The following is a 21002-nucleotide window of genomic DNA, read 5'->3' on the forward strand; positions in this document are numbered from 1 at the left end:
GGCCTTTTGGCAGAAGGAAGAAATGGACTTTGGGACTTCCTTCTACATTGGTCAGCCCTGGTAACTAGGGTAGGAAAATAGACAGAAATCATAAAGAAAATCTCTGTTCCTAAATAGAGTGCAGAACCTTACAAGGGATAGCTAGGCAGGGTACAGAAGGAAAAGCTATTAATTTGCATTTTGGAAGACTAAAAGTGTACACGGTAAAAATTTCAAAACATAACAAAGCATACACAGTGAAAAAAGAGTCTCCCACCCACTCCCTAGTTTTTCCTCTTAGTGACAAACTCTGTTACCAAATTTTAGTTTATTTTTCCAAGGATATTTTGTGCGTTTACTAACAAAGACTCATACACATAGACTGTTCATTGAGTACAGTATTACATGTTAGTGACTTACTTTTCCCACTTAAAAGATCTTGGAAATTATACTTTGTCAGTAAATTAAAGCTGCCTCTTTCTTTTTATGCCTACATAGTATTGTATTGAATGGATGCACCAAAATACATCCCCTATCAACAGACATTCATATTGTCTCCAAACTCTTGCTTTTACAAATAGACTTGCAATGAATATCTCTGTACATATGTTTCTGTACATGTATGTATGTATCTATAAGATAATTGCAGAGAAGAATTACTGCACCCAAAGAAATGGTGCATTTTAAAATTCTGATGACATAATAGTATATTAGATGTGATTTTCCTGTCTTAGATTTTCAGCAAAAGCCTCAAAGACCAAACTCTAAGTAATGAATCGCCTATTCGGGACATGAAAAGAGACACTAATATCTATTTCTTTCCACCTTTAGCCTCTCCTTTGCCTCCAGGTTACATAAGAGAAGGCTAAGAGTTCGTGGAGAGGTAGAACACTAGAAGACAATGCTTCCTTAGAGCATGAGAGACTGGAGTGTTGTCAGAGCCAGGTACTGTTTCTGCTTTTTATAGCTTGTTTCCCTCTTAGGTTAAGCCAAGTGAGGGGGTTCTTAAGAGTCACCCAGAGAACTTGTCATGTTTCCCTTGAAATTTGGGGATACAGAAGCTAGTATTTGAGTCACTACTAGGAAAGCAGTCTAAAGGCCACGATCTGTGACAAAGCTCCCTCCATGAGCAGAGTGAGAAGAGGCTGCCTTGGTGTTCTGTGTTTTCTTAGATTCTGTGTTTGTCTATTTGGCACTACGGGGCCAATTACATTAATTAGATTTTCTTATTTTCTGCATTTTTAATGCTCTAATATTTGCAGACCTTACAGACCCAGGGAGAGAACTGCCTTCCTACCTCCCAGAGCTTGCTAATTCCTAAAGATAATAACAAATTGCCTTCTTTTGTTGCAGACACAAGAACAGAAAACCAAACACCGTATGTTATCACTCATAGGCGGTGTTGAACAGTTTGAACACGTGGACACAGGGAGAGGAGCATCACACACTGCGGTCAGTTGCGGGGGGGGATGGGGAGGGACAGTGGGGGCGGGGAGGGTGGGGAGGGATAATGAGGGAGACATACCAGATATAGGTGATGGGGCGATGAAGGCAGCAAACCACCTTGCCATGTATGTACCTATGCAACAATCCTGCATGATCTGCTCATGTACCCCAGAACCTAAATTACAATTAAAAAAAAAAAAAAGAATTGACTTGGCTGCGTGGGCTCTCTTTTTGTTCCATATGAAGTTTAAGGTGGTTTTTTCCAGTTCTATGAAGAGGGCCATAGGTAGTTTGATGGGGATAGCATCGAATCTATAAATTACTTTGGGCAGTATGGCCATTTTCACAATACTAATTCTTTCTAACCATGGGCATGAGATGTTTTTCCATCTGTTTGTGTCCTCTCTTATTTCTTTGAGCAGTGGTTTGTAGTTCTCCTTGAAGATGTCCTTTATATCCTTTGTTAGTTGTATTCCTAGGCATTTTATCCTCAAAGAGACATCTTACTTAGGAATATTACATGATCTCTTTTCTTGTGTCATTATATAGCAGATACTAAAACTTGAAAGTTTTTAATAAAGTACTTACTTCTTGTAATAACCAAGGCTATTAATTAAACTCAGGAAATCTTTTCTTTTTTCCTGTTACAGCTTTACCAAGAAAAAATTTTCTTACAGAACCACATATCTAAAGTATAAGAAGTAGGAAAACATTTTTAGAAAGTTTAAAATTTCTTGTTCTTCCCATTTATGTAAGTGCTTAATATACTAATATTGTTTTAGAAAGCCACTTCAAGGGGGAGTTTATTCCTTTAGATTTCTTTTAACTTTTACTTTGAAATTATTTTAAACTTTCAGAAAAAGTTGCAAAAATAGTACAGAGAGTTTACATATGCCCTTCACCTCTTTCCCTGATGTTACCATCTTACATAAGCATAGCACGATTATCATGACCAAAAAATTGACAGCGATGCAACGTTGTTAACGAAATAACATATTTCATTTAAATTTCACCAGTTTTTCACTAATGTCCTTTTTCTGGTCAAGACCTAATCCAGGACCACATATTGCATAACTGACCTGTGTTCTCAGTGTCCTTCAATTTGAAGTAATTCCTCAATCTTTCTTTTACAGAATATAAAAGAAAGAACATTTAAAAATACAATTTATATCATTTCTGCCCCATCCCTGGAGCGAACCATTTTTCCTTGGTGTCCTAATTTGTGTGTGTGTGTGTGTGTGTGTGTGTGTGTTTTGTTGTTTGTTTACTGCCTCTGGATTTTGAGTCTTAGAAGACTGGCTCTAGGGTCTAACTCCTTTCCTTTCCATATCAGTGAGACACAGTATAGCCCTACAGTCCAGTTTCCAAGGGTCAGATTATTCCATGTAAAATAATCACAAGGGCTTCTACATGAAGTCTAGTAGAAATGTACAGGTGAGCATTCACCTCCAAGTTGTATCCTCTTGGAGGCTCCCGTCATTGTGAGACCCTCTATGACTTTTTATTAATTTTAATTATCCATTACATAACTATTGACCACACACATACTTCCTAAGGACAGACATTAATTCTCAGGGACTTTAGTGCCTAAATTAATATTCATAAGCAGAAACATCATCCTGATTGTAGCACCCGCTCTGCAGCTCCTTCCCAGGACACATTTGGCCCTTCGACATGCAAAGCCCTGGACAGCTCCCTTTCTTTCAGAACATGCTTCAGGGCTTGATAAATGATGGGTTTCAGGGCTATCCACCCTTTAAAATTAAAGCTGTTTTTTATTTGAAAAGCAGGATCAAAATCTTTTGCAGAGCCTCTAATTCTCTGGTAATCTCTGTAAATGGAAGGGAAATGTTCCTATGGGGATATATTATTCTTCTATCTGTCCCCTCATGCAAAAATTCTGTGTATGAGTGACAGTTTTCCTAATTAACCTTAATTGATAGTAAAATTACCTTAATATCAACACAAATGAGAAAATTAGTACCTATATAATTATACATAAAAGCTGTTTCCAGCTATAAAGTCCATTTTGCCATCACACTAAACTAAACCAGAATTCATGAAAATATTTACCAAGTTGACCAAAGTCTTGTGAACATTATCCAATGATATTTTATAGTTAATATCAAGATTAACCATCTCTGGTCAATGTTACCCAACTGCAGACTTTATGAATGCTGTCTCCTGATCCTTGCAATAGTATTAAGTTAGTTTGCAAGTTTGCAGAAATATTAGTAGCCAAGAATATGTATATTGATATACAATCAGTTCCTGCTCATAGAATCAAAAAAAGTCTATAATAGATAAATGAGGGTAAAAACTGATTTTTAGTTGCGCTTGATTCAATTCTCTATAACATGAAAGATCATAACATAATAGAAAATTTCATATTTCTAATATCAATTTTTATGGTCCATTTAAATAGAATATTGGTGGGTTTTATTAAAACTTTATATCATGCTTATTCAATTTTTATTCTAACTCTATTATCTGATACTAATTTTTATCAACTTTTATGTCTTGGTTTTTAATTATTTGTTTACTTGCTGTTTTTAAATGACTTACATATTGGGTGAGTCTTTCTAACTTTAACCTTTTAAAATCCTTATAACTTTGACCTAACTGGCCTCTCTTCTATTAATTTTGTTTATTAGTTTAGGCAGAAACTGTTTTTTAATGGTGGGTTCACATTATTTATATGAGATCCAGTGTTTGGCACATATGGTGTTAATTTTTTCAATATATATTAGGCAACGTTATTGTCTCTGGTTATATGGACTATAAATTTCCCTTTATCTTTTAAAATGCTTTAGAAGACAAAAAAAAAAATCTATTTTCAAGCCTCATGTAAATATCTTGAAATGTTCTGTAAGCATTCTATTTCTCTCTTTCCCTAATCAAAAGCCTGTGTACGTCTCTGCAAGAAAGACAAAAGGATGCTGCTTTTTTTGTCTGCATCTCTTATTCCTTACATCCAATTTCCCATTTATAATTAAATTAGATATTTCTCACTTTTTTTCTCTTCATGTTTCTTTTATACTTTCTGTGTCTTATTTTAAATAATTACTGCAGTATCAGGAGTAACCCTTCCACAGTTATTTTTACTTCTTTAATTATAGTTGGTATCAATAATTATCACAGGTTCATTTTTTTTAGCCATTATCCATTCAAATTTTTCTCTAATTTTAGCCTTTCATACTATATGTTGTAGTTGTGAGCAATTTTTTTCAAAAGAAGCCCCTGGCTGCCACATTTTTTTAAGACTGGTCATGTCTGCAAGTATCTCTCTGTTGCCTCCCTATACAAATGGCTTGATGTGGTCCATTCTTCTTGACTTGCACTTTATGCCCTGTAGAAGATGTCATCGCATTGTCATCCAGCATTGCTCATTGCAGTGGAAAAAGCCAAAGCTAGTTTGAAATTTTCCTCCATGATAATGACCTACTTTTTTTGCTTGAAAACTTGCAGAATTATTTTTCCCCTTACGGCTTTAAATTTTTATGAAACTATGCCATGGTGTTGCTTTTTGCTGTTGATTTTTGTGTGGGACTTTGGTAGTACTCTCTGTAATTTTTTTTTAAATAATATTTTCTTTGAAAATTGGTTTTGATTCTTTTGTCTGTTTTTTCACTTTTAGAAACTCCTCTTATTTGGAAATTAGATCTCTAAATTTAACAATTTCTCTTGAATTATTTTCTTATTTTTAAAATTGCTTTTCCTTATTGAATCTTGTAATTATGGATAAAAAGGAGAGGGAGGATGAACACATTTTTTTGAGTCCCAGGTCCAGCTTTATTAATACAAGTCCAAACTCTGAAACATTAAAATTCATTATTCCAAAGTTTAATTAAAAACATAATTTACAAATATTTAATATCTTCTGAAAAGCATTTCCAAGTTAAGAATGAAAAAAAATTACATAATAGTAATCAAATACCAGTTGGCTTTAAATCCCATCAAGTCCACACTCAGCAATATCAATCTTTTTAGGTTCTTCAAAATCTTCTGTTAAACCTACAAAGTTGTTTTCCACAATAAGGCAAGGAATGGAAACTCTCATTGCTTTTTGAACTCCATACACACTTACAATATCACCTGGAGTTACATACTGTGCAAGTTTTTTGAGATTATTAGTCACTTGTTCAGAGAGATGCATTTCTCCATATGAGGGACCCAAGAGACAGATCATATTGGAAGGAGGTCTGATGTTCAAAAGCTCATCCTGGGCTTCCTGGAGCTCCTTGAACAATTTGGTGGTCTTGTCAAGTTTCTTTTGAACACGTCAGCTTTTTCAGAGTTAAAAACTTCAACTGGAGTGCCAAAGTTTGTTACTACTTTCAGTACTATGAGCCTGTCCTGAGTACTGGAGTCCAAACACACTGCTGGCTCTATTTCTATAATAACCATTTCATTTGCTGTGTCACGTATCCTAGTATGACCTTCATCTTCAGGTGATGACACCTCCTGCACTTGTAGGGTCCTGGAATGTTCTCCTCTTGCTAAAACATTCAGTAAACTATATGCCATAACATATAGATAATCTTGGCATGTGGCCAAAACCTTAGGGAGGCTGAAAGCACTTGGAAGATCAGTCTTCCCCAGAGTTTGAATAGACTAAATCAGAATCATCCTTGCTGACATTTGCAAATGTGGAGTCATAATGTGGTGCACAAGAACTGTAGGGTTCATAATTCAAATATAACACTTGAGTTACTTTGTTTCATTTATCCTCTTTGAACCCCTGCAAAGTATTCTCTCCAGACTGAAGTCTTCAGATTGTCATTCCTAGTCTCACAGGGCAGTCGCCCTATTCTTACAATGGGATCCACAGGATGGGGACGTCCCAATGCGGTCGTTCCATCTGGTTTTCTTCTTTCAGATTCGCGCTATCAACAAGCCACCTGGTCAGCTTTCCTCAGATTCCTTAACGGTACAGTCAGCCTGGTTCTGCCCTCTCTCTAAATTACTGCTTTCAAATTCATCTTCAAGCATAATTTTGTCTTTTTACTTTCTTTGCTGGGACTTTTGAAAGCTTGTGCTTCAGCATCTCCAGAATTTTCTCTTTCTTGGCCAGCAGTGAGGCATGCTGGAGATTGCCTTAAATATAAAGAAGCCACACAGAATAACAATCCTCTAACAGAGAGGCCTTATTTTAATGAATATCAATTGGTCTCTGTTTGGCTGAATCAGGAATGACATGACAGCTGGACTATTTTATCCATTTTACAAGCAGAGCAAAGAATTTAGATTCTTCCTTTCGGTAAAGGTGGTAAGTGGCTATCGCTAAACATAAAGTAGGTGGAATATGTAAGCGATCTCACTTCTCTAGGGTCTTTGAGGAATTCTTCATATAACCTGCAGAATAGGTCACATGCAGTAAGACAAGGGTTGGTGAGTTCTTGACATGAGGAGAGTATCCAAATAGGACTCTGGGGATTGTGTCCTAGGATATCTGATGGGAAGAAGGATCTTATCTACCTACTTGGGGTTCATGGGAAGCCCTAGACCTAGATCCTGGACCAGTGATCTGTGCTGAACCTACTGCTGGGAACCCACAGGGATCCAGACTGAGGGACTAGGCCAATCTAAGGGGAAGAAGGGTGGCTGGAGGGCTGGCCATATGCTCCCAGGACTGGCAGCAGTGGGGATGTGAGAAGTAACATGCGAGTGGTCAAGGCTGGGCCTGTTAAGATGAATTAGGACAGCTTATTAATGCAGTCCTTGCCTTGTAGGGGACTGACACAGAAACCAGGGTGAGACTAAGCCTCAGTGGTATATTAGTGGCCTCAGCCAGTGGAAAGTGGTAATAGAAGTCTTTGGGAACATAACAGCCATCATTATGAGTGTGGAAGATGTATGCTACTTTTTCCCTATTTTATCTCTCTATCAGAGTTGTTTGACAGATCCCTGGAGCAACTATATGTCTTTTCTATAGACTGCAGAACTGGCCTCTCTTCTACAGTGCACCAGCAGGTGAAGGCTGTGAAACCAGATGCCACTTTTATTGTAAGGATCTTCTCGAGGACACTGTCAATGACATACCTCTTTCCATTTGTTAGAATCATAATAAATTCTTTCGAAGAAAAGTGTGACATCAGAGGAATTACCAGCCCTTTATGGCCTCATTTACCTTGCATTGACTGACATTCCCATCACATATATCTGCTCATTCCTTGCAAATTTCAATTTCAACTAAGTTACCCTTTTTTTTTTTTTTGAGGTGGGGTCTCACTATTTACCCAGGTTGGAGTGCAGTGATGCGATCTCGGCTCACTGTGACCTCGGCATCTTGGGTTCAAGCGATCCTCCCTCCTCAGCCTTGCAAGTAGCTGGGATTACAGGTATGTGCCACCACACCCAGTTAATTTTTGTATTTTTAGTAGAGATGGGGTTTCACTATGTTGGCCAGGCTGATCTTGAACTCCTGACCTCAAGTGATCCACATGCCTCAGCCTCCCAAAGTGCTGGATTACAGGTGTGAACTGCTGCCCTCAGCGTTAGTTCCTCTTTCTTATGTGCGATCCTTTCATTTGAAGCATAGAAAAAGTAAACATAATTTGAATCTACTTAATTATTTAGGCTGGGATAGCCAGTTCCCACACCTTCCCTATGGACATTGTCTTCAAAGGTGTTGCTACATTTCTACTCCTTCAAAATACTTTTACCATAAAGTAACTACAGTTATTTTTGTCAAGGAAAACTGTTCGCTAAGTTCATATTCACATACTTAGAATTCTAAGGTCCTCACTTGCTATTAAATTATTCAAATTTACTCACTTTTAAATAGACTTCCACCTTCCAAAGAGGCTTTTATATATTCCATTGTTACTTTTCTGATGTTCCCCACACCTGCTAGGAAGCTGATTTGATGAGAAAAATTATTTTGACAGAACATTAAATTTTCTCCTAACCATAAAAAGTGGGTCTTTGTCATTTGTGTCTTCACCTGTACACTCATTGCACTTTCTTCTCTAGACCCATGGTTAAAGTTTGAAATTGAGGGTACATGAGAGAAAAAGAGGACTGCATATTAGAAACTCTTTTACCACATCAATATAGAAAACAGGGGCTTGCTACCCTCTGTCCAGAGAACTCAGACACCATTGGGTGTCACCAGTGTTGACCTAAGCAAACTGCTCTAGAATCAGGAAAGTTCAGAATGGTTTCGTTTTAAAAACCAAACCGAAAGCAAAACTATCCCTTTCTGGGATATCACTGGCATTTGTGGGGGCACTTGCTCACCACCCCTCAGGAATTCTGCTGCAGTGCTTTAAGATAATCTTTGAAGGTGACTATGTCATATAAGTCTGAGTTTTTCTCAATCTACAGCTAATATTACCTGAGGGAACACAGGTCTTCCAGAGAGTGGGAGAGAGTAAGAGAAGCTGGGAGGTGGGGGAAGGAGTGAATCAGGAAGAGAACAAGCTCAGCCAGCCTCAATTTGCTTCTGTTTTCAGGGTGTCAGCCACCACCATCTTCACCATCAGTAAATGGAAGAGACAGTGTAGCAAATATATGCCCAAATGCAAACCAAATGCTACCCCAATGTGCAAATCAGAATTCAATTACTTCTTGTAATTCAGTGTCCCACAGTGTAGTCTGAGATTAGACTGCTAATGAACCTAATGAAGTTGTTTCCATTTTCACATCTGCCCCCAAGTCATCTTTCCATGCTCAAATCCTAGAGGGCACAAGCAACTTTTCAAGTTCTGATTGGTTTGAAATAATTTAATGAGTGCAACATCCTAATGCACAGATAAATTACAATATATTTTTTAAAATACATTTTATTTGAGGCACATGTGTGCCTCTTTCTAGTCAGGAAAGGGTAGTCTTGGGGAGCTCAAGGGAGAAAAATGAACTAGTCAGGAAAAGTCTATGGGTGCAATCAGCACTGGTGGCTGCCAATTCCTCCAAACCCTACCCACACCTGCCCTCACTTGAGTATTTGTTGTAAAATTCTTAGCACAACAGAACTGTCAGAAACTGAATTGTACAAAATTGTACGTACTACTGCTGAGGCACAAATGGGTATTTTGTTTTAAAATACTCATATTTCAGGATTTTGTAAAATATCTAAAAAATGCAATGGTTTATACACTTGCTAAGCTAATATGCCCCCACAGATTCACAGTTATTTTTTCTTTCTCCTAAACACAAATATCGTAAGTATTCTGTGCCATTAGTTGAAATGTATAAATAGTTAATCACATTCTCCTCTTATACAGTTTCCTCTAAACACTGTGTAAACATGATATGGCTGGAACAAAACACAAAGGGATTTCTGATTTCTTTTTGATCAGTGGTTCCTAATGATGTATGGTAAGCATTATACCCAGTCAGTTCATTCTACTTTGCATATCTAGTTTCTGTAATTGATTCTTCATGCAGGACAAACATGAAAGACAGCATATGCTTCCAAAAACCCTAGACCATGCAACCTTTAAAAATGGTTTGCTATCTTTATCTTTAGAAGTTTTGATTCCAAAGTACATTGTCTCAGAGCACTGGACCTGAGATCCTCTCTGGACCTACTTAATCAACATCTGCAGCCATGCTACGTCACAGCAAACCTCCAAGTTCACACACTGCTATTCCTGGGCTCTGGGAGCATGCCTTTGGTTTCTTTACAGACTCCTTGGAGCAGCATGTATACATTATAATGTCACATCTAGAAAACTTGAATTCTTAATGTATACTATACTCTGGAGTTGATCAGATTTGGTGATTTTCCTTGGATGTTCCAGTCCTTGAATTTTCTTTCAAAGGCTCTATTTGCCAACATCAGCTGCCAGTTGGGTACTAAAAAGCCCCAGCGGAAGAGGAAGGCGGGAAAAGAGGCTCCAAGTGAAATACCAGAGAATCACATACCACCACTTTCTCCCACCAATTCACAAGGGAAAAAACCCAAACCCACAATTACCAGAGTTTTGCAACCAAGTCCGCTCCAAACATCTCTATTCACTTTTCCAAATATCTCTATTCACTTTGATATATATATATATATACATACACACACACACACACACACACATACACACACACACACACACACCAAGCAATTTTTCCACTTTTATTTTAGAATCTGTGTTGCATGTGCAGGTTTGTTACAAGGTATACCGCATAATGCTGAGGTTTGGAGTACAGATGAATCTGTTACTCAGGGAGTGAGCATAGTACCTAAGAGGTAATTTTTCAGCTCTTGTCCTTTGCTTTCCCTCCTTCCTCTAGTAGTCCCCAGTATCTATTGTTCCCATCTTAATGTCCTTGTCTACCCAATATTTAGCTTCCACTTATAAGTGAGAACATGCAGTATTTGGTTTTCTGTTTCTGCGTTAGGATAGCGGCCTCCAGGTACATCCATGTTGCTGCAAAAGACATGATTTTGTTCATTTTAATGGCTTCATGTTATTCCATGATGCATATGTGCCATATTTTCTTTATTCATCCACTGCTGATGGGTCCCTGGGTTGATTCTATGTCTTTGATATGGTGAATAGCACTGCAATGAACATATGGGTGCATGTGTCTTTTTGGTAGAATGGCTTATTTTCCTGTGGGCATATACCCAATAATGCGATTGCTGGGTTAAATGGTAGTTCAACTCTTAGCTCTTTGAGAAATCTCCAAACTGCTCTCCACAGTGTTCTCTGCAGCCTTATCTGTTTTGCCAATATCTGTTTTGTGTTTTTTTGTTTGTTTGTTAGTTTTTACTTTTTAACAAAAGCCATTCTGACTGGTGTGAGATGGTATCTCATTGTGGTTTTGATTTGTATTTCCCTGCATTCTTTGCACTGCAGCACTATTTACCATAGCAAAGACATAGAATCAACCCAGGTGCCCATCAGCAGTGGATTGAATAAAGAAAATATGGCACATATACACCATGGAATAACATGCAGCCATAAAAAAAAATCATGTCCTTTGCAGCAACATGGATACACCTAGAGGCCATTATCCTAAGTGAATTAACACAGGAACACAAAACCAAATACTGCATATTCTCACTTACAAGTGGGAGTTAAATATTGGGTACACAAGGACATCTCTGATGATTAGTGACAATGAGCATTTTTATATGTTTGTTGGCTGCTTATGTGTCTTTCGAGAAGTGTCTGTTCATGTTCTTTGCCCCCCTTTTAATGGGTTGCTTTTTGCTTATTAAGTTCTTTATAGATTCCGGATATTAGCCCATTGTCAGCCCATAGTTTGCAAATATTTTCTCCCATTCTGTAGGTTGTCTGTTTACTCCCTTGATAGTTTCTGTTGCTGTGCAGAAGCTCTTTAGTTTAATTAGGTCCCACTTGGCAATTTCTGTTTTTGTTGCAATTGCTTGTAAGGACTTAGCCATAAATTATTTGCCAAGGTGGATATCAAGTATTTCCTAGGTTTTCTTCAAGGACTTTTATAGTTTGAAGTCTTATATATTTAAGTCTTTAATCTGTCTTAATTTTTATATATGGTGATAGGTAAGGTTCCAGTTAGATTGTAAAGTAGAACACACCTACAATGGAGTTTGCAAAACAAAAGTGTTCCTCAAGCACAATAATTATCTCAAGATAAATATCCATATAACCACCCAGGCCAATAAACAGACATTGCCAGCATCCCAAAGACCCTTTCATCCTCCCCTGTGAGCATCCTCTCTCTACTACCCTTCCCTCAATGTTCTGACTGTCACGGCCAACCACTGCCTTGCTTCTCTTTAGATCCCTACTGCTGAAGCACTGAGTGTATCCCTGTGCACTATGGTTTAGTTTTGTGGTTTTCTTTTCTTTTAACATCACATAAATAAAATTATACAACACATTCTCTACTATGACTGATTCCTTCACTCCATGTTACATTTGAGTATATATACATATATACAGTCTATGATAGTGTATACATTTTCAGTTCATTCATTTTCATAACTGTATAGTATGCCTTTCTATGACTAGACCATTTATTTGTTTATTCTCCTATTGATGAATATTGGGTTGTTTCAGTTTGAATCTATTACAAATAAAGCTACACGGTGCACATGTTGCTGTTGTTTATGTACCTAGAAGTGGAGCTGCTGTCCCCTAAGGTATGTTCAACTTCAGTAAACAGTGCTGTACTGTTTTCCACAATGGCGGTCGGTATCCATTTAAACTTCCAATAGTAGTATATTTGTGCCCCCTGTTGCCCCACATCTTCACCAACGCTTGGTATTGTCAGGCTTTCCTAACTTTCTGGTGCATCTTATGTTTTTTATCTGAATTTCTAATGTGGCTGAGCACCTTTTCATATGTTCATGGGTCATTTAGAAATCCCCTTTTGTAAAGTGTCTGCTTGAGTCTCTTGTCCTTTGCTTTTGAGTTGTTTGTTGCTTGTATTTTTCTCCTGCTCTGTGGCTTACCTTTTAATACTATGAATAGTAACTATTGAGAAAAAGAAGTTCTTTCTAAGTGTGGTGGTTCACACCTATGGTCCCAGCTACTTGTGAGGCTGAGGCAGGAAGATCCCTTGAGCCCAAGAATTAGAGGCTGCAGTAAGCTATGATTGCACAACTGCACTCCAGCCTGGGTGACAGAGTGAGATTCCATCTTTTAAAAAAAGTTCTTAATTTTAATGTTATCATATATATTAATCTGTTCTGTATGGTTGGCATTCTTGCATCTTGTTAAAGAAATCTTTCCCTACCAGGAGATTATGAACATATTCTGCTATATTATATGCTAGAAGCTTTATTGGCCCTTGGTCAAGTTGCCCCAGGTAATCCTGATTTTAAATCCATCGAGAGGGGATGTGAATGCATTGCTGTTTTCCCAGAATGCTCCTGGGCTTCTTATGGAAATTTGCTCATTGTCTTGAAGGACCCAGTAACCTTCAAGTTCCACATATCAGTACTTTTTCACATACATACAACCTATGGGACCTCTCTCTATCATCTCCCTTTCATCCTTGCAAACTTTTCCCACCAGATATTTTCCCAGATATTTTCTTTGCTTCCTCCAGTGGTTCCCTGCCTTTCCTCGTGTGGAGCAGTCCGTTTCTTTCTCTTGCTTCATTACTTCTGCCTCTCGTTTTTTACCTTCATGGTACAGCAGTGGCCCCAGCCAAGCAGAAAGATCCTTCCTTATTGGAGGAGGGCAGCAGGGAGTCATGGGCTCAGTGGTTCCACCATGCAGGGCTAGAGTTGGCTGTAACATCCAGTCCCAGGACCCAGGGTTCATTCCACTGCTCCGTGGCTCTAGCTTGTGTATCCAAGTCTCCACTCTTATTCATTTACTTATTTACTTGTTCTTTTTATTCTCAGCCTTCATTCCCATTTCCCTCCCCTCAAACTCAAAGACATCTACTCTAATACACTTGATTTCTATCTTTTTTTTGTATACATTCGTCTTAAAATATGTGTTGGCATTTTGTATGTATACTTTTAAACTTACATAAGTCATATTGCAATGTAGATTTCATTCTGTTTCTTACTTTACTCGGCATCGTGTATGGGGCTGGGGTAGGAGGGCTGGGTTTACATCTGGCTCATTGAGTTTCACTGTATCTTGGCACAGCGACCAGAGCTTGTCTAAGTGCTGCCTTATAGGGCAGGAAAGATCAAGATGGAACTGGTGTATCTTGTTAAAGCAATGATACATTCAGAAATTGCTGTATAATGCTGGAAAAGCAAGGAGGCTAGCCTGAGGGAGCAGATCCATCTATCGTTGGCTAAAAAGCAATGAGAATGCCCAATTGAACAAGTAGTCTTGGAGGAATCTTAACTTCCCAGTGATTCTGCATGACACTGCTGTTAACTTTCCTGCAGTCCAATTCCAGTACTTAAGGCAGAATTTTAAAAATGAAAGTGTAAAATATTTTAAGTAAGTGTGATATAAAGAAGCATTTCATCTTTGAGAACACAAGCCCCTCCAAGAACTGGTAACTATTGTTCCCACAGCAGTCAAGGCCTTTGACTTTTGCAAAAAACAAGAGATGACATGAATTGCTTTGGCAGCAAATGAGATGTAGCACACTTAGCGCCGGCATGCAGACCCCACATCTGTACTAACATTCATGGCCACAGGCAGTGGTGTCCTAGCAGGAGTTTCATCCTTAGGACGGCCTTAGTGAGCCAGGAGTTCTTACCAGGTCCAACTGGAGCAGAGAGGAAGGAAATGTATTCTATCAATTTCCTGACTGGGATAGTCATTGGAAGGAGCTAATCATACCTCCTTCTCTAGTGGGTTCTAAGAAATTGAGAATTATATGGAAGAAGACAGAGGGGAATCAAAGTCAGGGTAATCTTCATACTGTTACTGCTGAATTGGAAAACAAGGCTTTCCTCTTCCTGCTCTCTAAATTGAAGGTAACTGGCAGAGAAGGACTGACCTGATGTACCCAGCTAGGTTCAGGTAAAACATCTTTAACCCAGAGCAGAAATCCAACTAGCTCTAGCAGAAATAAGTCCTGCTTGGCTAAGTCCAGGTGGTCCAAGAAGAAGAGAGCCGGAGAAGACTGCCTTGCTGCTGTAAGACACCATCAGTGACCTGGGCCACTCAGTTTAGCTCCTCATCAGAGTACAGGAGGAAGTAACAAAGTGAAGGGAAGGGTGGACGTTTCCTCACTATCACTTTTAAAAGGGCTGAGCTATTGTATGAAGTACTTTCCTTTATTAGCAGAATAAAGAAGGTGGAGAGAGGATGAGAAAGATCCCCCCTGTAAAAGTCTATAAAGCCCATGTGCAAATGTAGCTGGTGACTTAAGACCGGAGTGAGAGGAAACCATAAGCCAAAGAAATAATGATTTGTGACTTATATAATTACCTTTTTTCTACACATAGACGTACAGATAGTTTGGGAATCTTAATACATATTTTGGAAGGCCTGCTGAAGGGATTCCCACACAGTAAATCTCCATGCTTCCGTGGGGAGTGAGGAAGTTTTCCACTTCTCACATCCAATATGACTCCTCCCATAGTGTCCAAATACTTCGTGGCTGTGGTCATGGAAAACAGAGTGCCCCTTTGTGAGCCTCGAGATACCAACCAGGGGAGAATGGGGACACGTCTTTGCCTGGTTGGAGCTCCAGCTTGATCAACTGGGGACCCCTTTGTGCAGTAGAGAGAGGTCAGTCCAGTTCTTTTATGAGCTGTCCTGGAGGTAACACACTGTAAACTCCCTTGGGAAGGGTCAGGAATGTGTCCTGGAAGCTTGTCTGAAAATCAATGACTTTCATTTATGGGAATGAACTCGTTTCCAGAACTAGGAAGAAAATATATGGCAGATATCTGCTCCCCTCTCCCCAGAGACTTAGGAGAATTTTCCCTGGAGCAGGACTGAAATGAAAGAAGAGGTGATTTCCTAGGCAGCCCAACCCCCTTGTAGAAATACTCCAGAAATGGCAAATTTCTGAGAAGACAGAAAATAAAATAAAACCATAAAATACTAACAGGCTTACCTGGGAGGCTGGGGAATAATCTGTTAAGACACTTCTGAATATTTGAGTGTGTGGAGAGTAACAGGGATCTAAATTCTAAATACCCAAAAAGGTAGGAAAATAAAACCTCAGCATGTGCATTGATAATGAAAAAACTTGCAATTAGCTGGGCATGGTGGGGCATACCTGTAATCCCAGTGACTCAGGAGGCTGAGGCAGGAGAATTGCTTAAACCTGGGAGGTAGAGGTGGCAGTTAGCCAGGGTTGCACCACTGCTCCAGCCTGGGTGACAGAGCGAGACTCCATCTCAAAAAACCAAACCAAAACAATCAACAACAACAAGACTTTCAAATGGCAAATGAGAGAGAGGGACTTTATGGGGAGGAGTGAAGGATTATGATGGCTAGAGGTTGACTAGAGATTGAAGAGTCTGAGTTTTATTGGTCGGCTGGTTTTGTTCTGTTTTTAGATTAAAGTGCTCCAAGAGGTTGAAGCTGCAGATAAGAGAGAAGACGCCTCATGGAACAAAGCGCCCAGAGCGGTGGGAGAAAATGAGATTCTGAGTGAATGTGAACATGGAAAGATTCCCTTGGCGAGGGAAGATGCACCTCTTCCACTGATCGGTGAACTTTCAGGTAAGAACAGAAGCAAATGTAAGTTTGGACCAGAGTGGGGGAGATTAAAGGAGCGCCGTCTCATCGCCATTGCTTTTTCTGGGGAGTTTGCAGGCAGGTCACTGCCTGGAGTGAACAGAGTGGAGCTGCAGGGGAAGATGGCAGTGGCAGTTTAAATAGCCACTGGGGAAGACAGGTGACGGTCCAGGGAGGCTGGGCCAGCCAGGGGACAGGGGACATGGCACAGCATTGACAAAAAGACAGGAGAGCTGATGGTGTGAGCTTGGAGAAGATGGTGACAAGGACTGGAGTGTCACAGCACACTTTTGGCAAAGCTTGGGGTCTGAGCAATGCCCCTTGAAAGGCCCAGATTTCCCCAGCTTCTTTGCTCCCTGATAGGTTAGGTTTGCTGTCACATGTGAGGGGCCATCACCTTGCAATGGTGAGAGCATTCAGAGCGGACATGCCACTGCAGAGAGCTGGAACCATGGAGACCATTGTGACCTGGAGGCCAGAATGTTGGGAAACAGGGTGGCACCTCACAGAAATCCAGAGGTGAGGGTGTGGGGTTATCAGTCCAGCTCCTTAGTTAACAGTAGAGGAAACTGAAGCCCAGGGAGATAAAGACAAGGGCAGAGGAGAAATTCTTTCTTAGCAGATCTTCCATTCGTAATTCAGGATCATTTCCAGGGCTCCCAGGTGAGAAAATGGGGAGGGAGAAAACTGAATGAATCTCCTCTTAGAGTCACTGGCCTCCTAGGAGTGGGCTGTTGGCTGCACTCCTGGGCATTTTGGCACAACTTTTAGTACAAAGGCTTCTCTTTTCTAGGATCTCAGGAAGCTTGAATCCTGGGACAAACACAGAGTAAGGAGCTCCTGAGGATGAGGGCAGTGGTGAGGAAATAGGCCACTGAGACAATGATGCTGTTTGTAGGCAAAGAAGCTACTCATATTATTTGCCAACAACACCAGGAGTCTGGATTAGGAGTTTCAAAACAAGTTTACTGCCCAAAAAAATGCACAGACATATATTCAGGCTTTGCAACTCTCAGAAGCAATTCTGTCCCATCCCCAGTCATGCCCTACACTGGATCTGTCTTAGAATTCTACGTGTAAACTAGCCCCTGCTACCTATGACTCCCCCAAGGGCCTGGCCTTCATTCATTCTCCTGTCCAATCACTATCTAGTCCCCAGGGCAAAGTGCAGTGTCTATACCCAGAGTGACAGTCTGCAGAGCTTCAAGGAGAAGCCAGCCCCCAGGATGCTCTCCCCAGTGAATAGCTGGCATCTCCAGAGCGCAGGAAGGACAGGGTTCCTGCACAGTCCTCTTGCCCACTACATGGAAAGAGAACAGAACTGAGGCCTCAGCCCATGCTCTAATGAACTCTGACTGCTGGCATTGCTGCTCTGAACATAAGGCCCAGCACCACCTCCAGCCCTGGATCCCACTTTCCAGGCCTCTCACAGGCCTTGGCTCCATGGAGAGATATAGTGCGGCCTCCCTCAGGCCCTCCAGATCCCACCTCATTGGCTGTGCATCCCCTGACTCCATAAGCGGACAGGCTGACAGGCGAGGATACGGTCCAAGAGCCCTGTCTCCCCTGGAGAAGACTATCCGCCTCTGCTATCCTCAGGGATTTTTAGAGGAGTTTTGCAGAGCTAAATGATAACCTGAAAAAATTCAGAGGCTCAGTGCTAGATAGAACTGTGACAGGCCAGAGAGAGGCTGCCATGGCAGACTCATGCCCTGTGGACAGGTGGCCCTGCTCAGTGCCGGGTCTGCAATCCCTCGACTGCTCCCACAGAGGACAGCCCTGGTGCTGATACAGGAAGTAAGAGGCTGCTGGTCTTACAGGGACATGTCCAGGCTGGGGAAACCAACAAAGTGGTTGGTGTGGGAGCAGCGGGGAGCTGTTGAACCTCATCACTTAGCTGAAGTAAGTTCTTGATGATTCCTGGCAACAGGCGGGGCACCTGGATGGCCTTTGGTGCCAGCTCTGTAGCCAAGGGCTTGGTGAGTCCCCGCAGTGCAGTTTTGTTGGTGGTGTAGGCCTCCAGCATCTAAGAAGGAAATGAAATGGATAAGGTGCACTGCAGTGGAGGAGAGGGGCTCTTGTGCCTGCTCTTACACCTGCACTCACTTTTCTCCCACTCCACTCCTGGAAATTACCGGTGAACAAAATCTGAGCAGGAGCAGAATGAAACCTGGGCTTAAAGAAAAGTCAGGAAGGCAGAGGCTGTTTGCCCATGCTTGGCCCAGACAGAATTGCTTAGGGTGCAAAGCCAGGGAACTGCACTAAAGAGACCGATGACCAGATTCCTGCTCCACCATGACTGGTCTCCTTTGGGCAAGTCACTTAAGATCTCCGTATCTCAATCTCCCCCTCTGCCACATGGAGTTTATCAGTCCTGCTCTGTGATAGTCACAGAAATATGCAGGGACACTGATAGCCTATAGTGCCCCCTGGTGTAAATTTTTTTTAAAAAAACTTTCCTCTGAGCTTAACACAGCCCCACTGGTGCCTGACTTTGTGAGAGCAAATAGTATAGCCATTCTGTTCTTCAGGTGAATGTAGCCCCAAGCCAGAGTATGTGTCTTGTCAAGCAGAGGATGGACTGGATTTCAGCTCCCACTTGTTTCTAGACTAGGTGACCTTGTGCAGTGAATGACCTATACAACCACACATGGCAGCCCTGGGGCTGTAGGAACTGAGATAATGGCAATAAGTGTGGTTTTAAATCTGAAAAGGACAGGCATACAGTGTTGGGCACTTGGATTTTACTGTCATGAGGGATCAATATTTACCTCCCTCACACCCTGGCAACCACTCCACTGCCCTATCCCCGAACTCCCCACTAACTGTTTGAGGTGCATAGACAGCAGCAGGGGCAATCAGCACCACAGGCCTTCCCCTGTGAGAAGAGGACGGGCATGACAAGTGGAAGATGAACATAATTAAGAAGCTATATGCTTCCAGAAAATGGGCTTCCAAGTGACTAGGAGGCAGAACTGAGGAAGGATAAAGAAAGGAAAGTAGAGACAATGCCAGGGTCTCTGGGGAGAAGTGAGTTCTTTGGGGAAGTTAGAGCTGAAAAGATTCTGATGCAAGCTCCGCTGCTCAGATGCCCCAGGACTCCCAGGACCTGGCACCCGGGCAGGGCTGATCAGCATCTGGAGCTCTGGAGAACAGGACCTGGGAACATGGAGCCATCAGTGTGAGGCTGCCATCTGGGAACAGCCACTCCCACAGGAGAAGAATGCATTGAGAGCGGCCTGGGTTGCAAATCTCACTGCGGAGCAGGAGCAGTAACTGGTTCCTGACTCGGACTCAAGCTCAGATGAATGGCAAAGGTGGAGAGCAGCTACACCATGAGAGACCCCAGCAGGGAACGGACAGAAGGAGCTTCTTTTGGCCTCTCTGGAACAGTTAGGGGCCCACGATTATCCCATATGACTCTGTCCCCTCCCTTGCAGCTACCACGGACCTGCCGTTCTCAGAGGACAGAGCACGTCAGAGGTGATCGGGGCTCCCCTGTGGGAGTTGAGTCTGCCGGCCACATTCTTTCCAAATGTTCCCTTTCACTGTGTTAGTCACATCCTCTGGGGCCCAAGAAGCCTGAAGACATGGTTCAGGAAGTGACAAGAGAGACTCTGGCATCCAGGGCACACTCCACCCTGCTCTCCTTGGGATATTCCACTTCCTGGGCCCCATCCCCTAGTGCTACCTCAGGGTAGCAGAGAGCAAGGCAGAGTCTCCCCAACTCTCATGGAGCCCTCACTCCCTCTTCTCTATATGGGGCAGCAGCTGGCTTAGCAGCAGGGCCAGGGCCTTCGCATTCCTGCTCGGGATCTGAAGTCAGAACAAGAAGGGGAAAGGGGGACTGTCCGTTCAGCCGGTGCCTCTGCTCACCTGGAGTCCACAGACCTGACTGAGAGGAGGCACTGACGGTCTGCGCTGCTGCTCTCCGTATGTCCACCACGTCTTAGAGAAAAAGAGACTTGAGGGATATGCCCTGCCCGCCAGGAACACTTGGCTTAACAACCACCTCACTGTCATTTGCTGCACAGACTCCCCACAGGGCATAGCACCCTCCAGAAAAAACAAGTCCCTGAAAATAATATCAGGGGAGGATATTGAGAAGGCTAATGTATTCATTCTGCTTTAATGAGTAGAGGTGAGAATTCACAGGGCATAAACACCAGCCCTGTGTGGGGGACTGTTTGGGGCAGGTGCTGAAATTTTAGTGTCTTATAAAAACAAGAGGCTGCCCTGGGCATAGATGGGCCGGGAAGGCCATGGACTGTGAGAACCACAGAGAGGAAGTGGGGCAAGTGGGGAGAGGGGACGGGTGGTCAGCAGGATGAAGCCTTCCTGAGGACGGGATGGCTCATCCAGATCACAGGACTCAGTCTCTGCCAACAGGGTCAGGTTGGGGAAGATGAGGACTGAGCCCTCACAAGGGAGCATGTCAGGCATGGGGGCTACGGAGGCAGTGGGAGCCCCTGGAATGCTCCTGGATTCTGGCTGGGAAGGGGCCTGGGCAGAGGTCTCTTCTCTCAGCTG

At 41.9% G+C, this 21002-nt stretch overlaps 1 long non-coding RNA gene and 1 pseudogene across 1 annotated transcript; one reads left to right on the plus strand and one right to left on the minus strand.

The window, feature by feature from the left end:
- Positions 1-5371: 5371 nt before the first annotated feature.
- LOC105729331 (bromodomain-containing protein 7-like) lies at positions 5372-6480 on the minus strand (annotated as a pseudogene).
- Positions 6481-7690: 1210 nt separating this feature from the next.
- On the plus strand, positions 7691-20298 carry LOC135274166 (uncharacterized). Its single transcript, XR_010341951.1, has 3 exons — positions 7691-7766; positions 16292-16457; positions 19913-20298. It is a non-coding gene; the product is annotated as an uncharacterized LOC135274166 (long non-coding RNA).
- Positions 20299-21002: the final 704 nt, after the last annotated feature.

The sequence above is a fragment of the Aotus nancymaae genome, unplaced genomic scaffold (assembly GCF_030222135.1).
Source record: "Aotus nancymaae isolate 86718 unplaced genomic scaffold, 86718_ANA_hifiasm-v0.15.2.pri h1tg000011l, whole genome shotgun sequence".
Lineage (NCBI taxonomy): Eukaryota > Metazoa > Chordata > Mammalia > Primates > Aotidae > Aotus > Aotus nancymaae.